At 36.9% G+C, this 7,929-nt stretch overlaps 1 pseudogene; it reads left to right on the top strand.

Moving 5' to 3' along the window:
- The first annotated feature begins 323 nt into the window (after positions 1-323).
- LOC109387768 (ferritin light chain pseudogene) lies at positions 324-841 on the top strand (annotated as a pseudogene).
- Positions 842-7,929: the final 7,088 nt, after the last annotated feature.

Below are 7,929 nucleotides of genomic sequence, written 5' to 3'. Positions count from 1 at the left end.
AATATTTTTATTCTACTTGCCTCACAGGATTCTATTCCCATTTAGTGTAATTTCTTGCCTTAAATGTTTTTTTCTTTTTAAAAAATGTTTCACTTTATATTTCTCTGCTTAAAAAGATATATAAACAGACAGTGCCCGCAGCAGTCCCCTGCATCTGTCTCTTGCTTCAACAACAGTGTTTGGATGGAACAGACCCAGGGACGCCCCTTCTTCCAGCCTCCAACCACCCTCCAACTTCTTTTCCAGTCTCAACCTTTGGAAACAACTCAGCCATCCTCCGCCTCCCAAGACTAGCCAACAGCGTTTATTTTTGCCAACCAACCATGAGCTCTCAAGTTCGTCAGAGTTATTCCAACGAGGTGGAGCCCGCTGTCAACCACCTGGTCAACCTGCATCTGTGGTTGCAGATGCACCTACCTCTCTCTGGGCTTCTATTTCCACCGCGACGATGTGGCTCTAAAGGGTGTGAGCTACTTCTTCCAACTCACCGAGGAGACGCGCAAGGGCACCAAGTGTCTCTTGAAGATGCAAAACCAGGGTGGCGGTCGCACCCTCTTCCAGGACCTGCAGAAGCCTTCCCAAGGTAAGTGGGGTAAAACTAAGGATGCCATGGAAGCAGCCATAGTGATGGAGAAGAACCTAAACCAGGCCCTTTTGGATCTGCACGCCCTGGATGCTGCCCGCAAAGACCCCCTTTTTGTGACTTCCGGGAGAACCACTTCCTGGATGAGAAGGCGAAACTGATCAGGAAGATGGGCGACCAATGACTAGCAGGCTGGCCAGACCCCGGGCCGGGCTGGGCAGGTATCTCTTCAAAAGGCTCACCCTCAAGCACGACTAGGAGCTTTTGGAGCTCAGAGGCCATTGAGGGACCCCTCTGCATGCCCCTGGTGTTGCGTTCTGCCTGAGCCTCTCCCTGCAACCACTAGGCAGTCTTCTAACCACCCTGGAGCCCTCTCCCATGCTGTGGACCAAATTGAAACCAAAAATACAGAAAACAAAACATTTTTTTCTATGACCACAAGGCTTTATTTACAGTGTGTTAAATATGTATCTGGAATTAAGTTATTGTTACAAATATTATTTGTACACAATTGATTTAATGTAACATAAAATATATTACCAACTGATATGTAATTATGAAGCACAAAATAACATCAAAACTATATCGTTAGGTGGAAAATGCTTTCTTCCCAATTAGTTTATTTATTTGTGGTTGGGTATTAGTTATTGTAAGAAAGAGACAGAGTTCAGTATCAATATCAGACAGAATATTCTAGCCAAAAGGTCACATATTGTGTGAGTTCATGTATATGAAACGTTCAGAATAGGTAAATACACAGAGACAGGAATCATATTGGTTACTAAGGCGTGGGCAGAAGAGTGAATAGGGAATACCTAGTTAATGAGTACCAGGATTCCTTTTAGGGTGATGAAAATGTTTTGGAGCTAGATAGAGGTGGTGGTTATACAGCCTCTGAATTTACTAAATGCCACTGGATTATTCACTTTAAAATGCTTAATTTTAAATTTCATGTCACTAAGAAATTAATTAAAAAGAGAAAACAATAACAAGAAAATCTTAATTCCTTAAAAATTAAGAAATCTCTTTTAAATAACTCCTGAATCAATGAGCAAATTAAAACCAAAACTAAAAATTATTCAAAAATTAGTAAAAATATAGGTACATTAAGTTAAAAATCTATGTGCTGCAGCTATGGTCCCAGGCTGAAAATAAACTCTAAATTAAATCTTCAACATAGAAAAGAAAAACAACAACAACAGCAAATTTGACCTTAAGAAGTTATGAGAAGAAAAAAGAAAACTACAAAATGATTCTTTCAAAGCACCAGTAAAAATAGTCACACTCTGCAAAAACGTATTAAGGGAAAGAGAAAATAAAAATATTTATTAGAAGTGAATATGGGGCATAAAAATCACAAACATAGCAAACACTACAAATTAAAATAAAACCTTGTATGCAACAATATTCTTACTAAATCTAGAAGAAATAAATGATTTTCTAAGTTAATTTAAAAAGCAGTGGAAATACTGAACATCTCAATCTTAAGAAGAAATTGGAAGTATTTGTAAAGATTTATGATTTAAAAATGGATCAGACCAGATGGTTTTATAACCAAGTGTTATCTATCTTCAAAGAACACATTTTCCTATGTTACTCAACCTATCTTAAATATTAGAAAAAGATGCAAGTATCCATTATCAATTTTATGATGGTAACATAACTTACATGATAAAGATAGCACAAACAAGAATTTATAGAATAATTTCACCAACATATAAATGCAAAAGTGTCTGAAATAAAATATTAGCAAATGAATCCAAAACTTTATTAGTAAAATAATACACCATAATGAAATAGGATTATTGCCAGGAAAGCAAGGATTGTCCAACATTTGGTCATTTTTCAAAATACTATAACATTTTATAAACAAATCAAAGAAGAAAAACACATAATTACAACAATATATACAAAAATTACATTTGATAAAATTCAAGACTCATTACTAATACACAAATAAGCATAAATAAAAGGAAACAACCTAAAATGATAGACTATGTATTGCAAGTTAATAACGAATGTCATATTAATATTAAATTTTATTTTATTTATTTATTTATTTATTTTTTCTTCCAAATTAGTATTTTTACTTTCTATAATTGGTTAACTTTCTTCACGTAGTNGGAAAATGACCCTATAAATCTCCTTAAGTATGTAGGGTTGATAGGATAAATATATACAAAGTATCTATTTCATCAACCCTATAAATATACATGTTTAAAATGGCCAAAGAGGAAGGAAGGAAGGAACAGTAAACTATGGTTTTTAAAAATGTGATGACACGTCATTGTGTTTTATGTCAGTGTCGGTTTCTTTAAAATAAATATATCAGAAAAGCTCAGTGTGCAAGTTTAATATTTTACTTTCCTTAAGTAACATTTTGATCAAAGTGAATGTAAATTTTTTCTTAAAAAAAAAATTAGTATGACCTTGAATAAACCTTCAAGAGAAATATGGGAGAGAACCGGAAACTCATGATTTGCCTTTTTCTATAAATATGAAAACGTCATGACAGAGCTCTTGTCTCTCTTAAAGAACAATTTTAGCACCTGGGATTTTCTCAGAATATATAAGAAAGATGAGCTTTTAGGTTTGGTGGAAAAGGAGAAAAAATGACAATGTATTATATTAGGCCAATCATGGCATGCAGCGCTGTGAAAATTCCGCTTTGGGGTCCCATTTCAGAGTATGATGCACAGGGTTTGCTTATCATCACTACAGCCTGCAAAACTATAGTCCTTAAAAAATGTCCAGATTTTCTTTCTCTCGTCCTCCCCTTTCCCTTTCAAACTCAGAGAGAGAAGGTAAAGTGAGGGACTTTTCTAATAGAATGTTTCATAAACAGTCGGGTGACATGGACCAGTAAAATACAAAAATATCTTAGTTTGGTTCTAAGTTAGCTGGACACATCATTAGGTGGACCCTCTCCCCCAGAATAATATAATATTGACATTGGGGTGGGGAGTGGGAATAAGTGGTAAATTTTCAATTTAAAAAAAGTTATACAGTGTGGAATTATTTGCTTCCATATTAGTGCAAACCCATTTATTTTTCTTTAACTATAACAATGTTAACTATAACTATAAAAAAAAATCTTTTTGTCCAGCCTAAGCCCTGATATAGCCCTAAAATTCCATCTTAGCTTAACTTAAGATTTTAAAGGAAAGGTAACGATAACTTTGGCAGGAAATGGCCAACAAAAGCAGTTTTTTTATGTGACTTATCAACAGAATATAACCCTTTATACTCAACTCAGTATTAGGCTTTTTAAAAATAATCATAAAACTGTTCACTACAGGATTCCTTTTAGATCAGGTTTCTTGGAGTATTTAGTGACAGTTATTAGAGCATTAGCTACTTGACAAAGAAGCTGAAGTGTTAATGAGCAGCCACAAATGAAAGAGTAGGGCTTGTGTAATTATAAAGGTAGTGAGTGAGATGATGTTCTAGTCAGAGCGGCCTTTCAGAAATACCTCTACTTAACATAATGTCCTCAAGGTCGATCCATGTTGTCACAAATGACAGGATGTCCTTCTTTCTCATGAGCTAAGTCAGACGGAGAAAGACAAATACTGTCTGCTATCACTTAATACGTACAATCTTTAAACAACCAAATTTGTAAACACAGAGAATAAAATGGTGGTTACTATAGGGCAGGAGATGGGGAGACAGGAAAGATATTAATGATACAACCTTATAGCGAGTAGTAAATAAGCCCTAGAGAACTAATGCATAGAATACGCATATTGAGTATAGACAACAAAACTGCATTATAAACATCAAACTTGCTAAGAGACTGGGTCTGAATTATTTTAACCACTAAAAAGAAATGATAATTCTGTGATGTGATGGAGGTGCTAATTATTACAACAATGGCAATCATGTTACAATATGTAATTGTGTCAAATCAACATGTAAATTTATACAGTGTTATAGGTCAAACATATTTCAATTAAAAAAAAAGAAAAATAATAATACCTCCATTGTATAAAGTAAGATATGTTTATAGGAATTTTTCCTCTGAACGAGTCAACAACAGCCACCAGTCCTTAAAAATATGACTGTTAAGATCTATAGCTACAACCCTGGATGTACATTTTACTCACCTGGGGTAATTTTAATAAAAAACACTGATGCTTGAGCCCCATCCCACCTACCACAATGATATCTGAATGTAGGCTTAGGCAAGGCAACGAAAGCCCCTGTATAGGTACTTTTTACAGGGTCCCTAGGAGATTCTAATGGGCAGCAGGGTGGCAAACCATCTGTCTAACTCTAAAAGAAAATTTCTATTTCATATTTCCAGAGCAACTTGAAAGTATTTGGTTATATTTTGAAGTATTTTTCACCCTTCCTCAGAAGGAGGTAACTGGACTGTGCTAATGATATAACCAAGACAGTTGGGGAGAGAAGAGAATCTGACTTATGTAAAAGGTCCAAAGATACCCACAGAAATTATTTAAAGAAAGCAAACTTTTCTGGCTGAGGGTGCTTTATGGCTACTATTTATGGTGTTGTGCTTACCAACGTCTTTTTCTTCTTTCAGAGCCAGATTCCTAAGAAAGGATGAAGCTGAACAGTTGGCTTCCTTTAGTATCTTGCCTTCCCCACCCCCACCCCCCAGTGAGCCCTCATGATGATTCGAGCCTGTGCGACTTTCAAATGAAAGACATTTCTGGTCAAATGGAGTCCTCCTAGTTTAGATAATGGAACAGCGTCTTATCATTCTTCCCAACTCCTCTGAATCTTGTCTTTTTCATCTGTGAAGTGGTGATGATAATTTTCAGGGCTATTGTAAGAATTAAATGGAAAACTGCAGGCAAAATGTTCAGCATGATGCTTGACTCACTCAGGCTTCATACTCAAGAAATAAGAGCTATTACCAACTTAACTCTCTTTTATCTGCCTTCACGCAACTGACTGGCAAAATTAACCACCTCTCTTTACTCCCTCTAAAAAAAACATACTGACTGCTGCCTCTAGCACCCTGGAATACTCTTAAGTACACAGGTTTACTTCTACCAGTTGAGTTACAGCCTTATCAAGAGTTTTGTTTGTTCCCAAATCTGTTTATGCCAGTAAGACTTGTCATTAAAATCAACTACATATTAAGTAAACAGATAAAGTATGAATGTGGAGAGTTGTTTCTATAAACACTAGGTTGAATGCATAAATAAATCCAAATTGCAAAAAAAAATAGTCAGAGTAGGTGTGGTGAAACAACTAACAAGACTTAAAAAATGGTAAAAAGCTAGAAAAATTATAGGCACAGTTTGATTTTTAAATGATTTTAAGTGTTGGCTCTGCTTTTGAGAAACAAATAATGGAAATCATATGATGTCATTTATGTAATACCAATAAGAATATAATCAGCAAATCTAAAAAAGAAAAAGCCTTGGTCTTACATCAAAATATCAATGACTAAATGCACATTAAAATATTAGTACATATGATTTTTTTAAATTATCAGATTTTTTTTTTAAGATTTTTATTGGGGAATTGGGGGGATGGGAACAGTGCTGGGGAATTGGGGGAAGGGGAACAGACAAGTTGCTGTCCTTTTGNCACACACACACACACACACACACACACACACACATACACACACACATCCCAAAATATCCCCAGATATCCCCAGGCTGCTCACCAAATTTGTGGCTGGCAGTTACAGTCTTACCAAAATACAGAAGCTTCTAGGATGTCTTGCCAGGAGTACCAAGGTCCAGGCAGGCAGAGGCATTTGGAGCGCATTCACTTAGATGGGGACTGGACAGCAAGGATGCACAGATACTGTGCACTTCTGCAGGAAAGCTATATAAGCCGGTTATTAATACAAAAAGGAAGTCCAGGTTCCTTAGCAGAGCAGACAAGGCCCCTCAGAATCTGGCTCAGCCTCCTTATCGGTCTCCACTCCTGGCACTGGGCAGAGCCTTCCCATGCACCCTTGCAGCAGCCCCTCCAACTTCCTGTCAATGTCTGAACATGACATGATGTGAACACCTCCTGCCCTTGTCCAGGTTGCTTTCTCTGTTGGGAATGTCCTTCACACCCCACAATGTTCCATTATTTTATCTTCTTTCATAGAAGATGAAATCACTGTCCACCGTACATGGCCTTGGGTACATTTCTCTGCCAGAGCATCTACCATCCTGCACTGTAACTACTTGGTTCTATAATGTGACATCCCCAACTAGGCTATCATTTCTACCCATTTTGTTTCTCTTTCATCCAGCAGTCACTACTAAATAGTAGGATTCCTGTCGGTTGGCCAAATGCATGGTGAAAGAAACACATAGAGAGAATTGCTTATTCGGTGACATTCAAGTATAATTTAATTCAGCACCTCACTATTACACAACCAACTCTAACACAGAATTAAATATAAGCCTAGGTCATATGCAGATGTCAACCAAAGAGCTCTCGTTTCAGGAGGCACAAGAAGAGCGACGACAATACTGTAATTTCACCTAATTTCTTCTCTACCTTCCGTGAACTCAAATATATTAATAGGAATATATACCACTTGATATCGGTTTCCTTTCTTTCCCTCTTTTTTTCTTCCTAACCATTTCATTCACACAACAAATTGTGACCAAGCACCTAGTATTTGCTTAGCACCATGCTGCAGGGCTATGAGCGTTAAAAAGATGTAATTCCTGCAATATTTAGATTTAGAATCTTGGCACTATCACCAAATAGTAACGTGAACTTTGGGGGAAACAGCCTCTTTGGATCACTGTTTCCTCATTTTTGAATTCACCTAGTTTTGTTTCCATCAGGCAAGAATCCTTCCTCTTTAGGGCTTCGGGAAGAGGGAGCATTCTCTTTGGCAGGACAGGGAGGGAAGGAAAGTTGTGGATACTCTGACATGACTTTTTGTTGTTGTTGTTTTTCCGTCCCATCACAAGGACGCTTGGCAACCTTCAGAAAAGAATGTGTCAGAGTCAAATGTAAGAGGAGAACTAAGTTAGGGGTGGAAAGACACGTGAAAGGAGTCACCTCAGGTAGGCTTGCCAGGATAGAGAGGAGCAAGGGGTAACCCCACCAACTGGCTGTAACTTAAAATATTGTTTCTACTCTATTGATAGGGCTATTACATGTTAACAGTGTGGCAGAATTTGCACAGTTGACAAGTGAATTTTATTCATGGGTATAAAATAGCCTGATGTCTTTGGAGAAGATGTCCTGTTTAAATGTTTAAGGGCCATGTGTGAAAGTGAATTATTAAAGAATCAAATCAGGGACAAACACATTACTGGATGGTGCTCAAAACATAGGAACAAGGTTACTGCTGAGTGGGGGAGATAAAATGAGAGACTGAGGGTGTTCGTTAGCTTATATTTTCT

The sequence above is a fragment of the Hipposideros armiger genome, unplaced genomic scaffold (genome assembly GCF_001890085.2).
Source record: "Hipposideros armiger isolate ML-2016 unplaced genomic scaffold, ASM189008v1 scaffold_168, whole genome shotgun sequence".
Taxonomy (NCBI): Eukaryota; Metazoa; Chordata; class Mammalia; order Chiroptera; family Hipposideridae; genus Hipposideros; species Hipposideros armiger.
The sequence above is the reverse complement of the archived record's forward strand: the minus strand, read 5'-3'. Positions and strand labels throughout refer to the sequence as shown.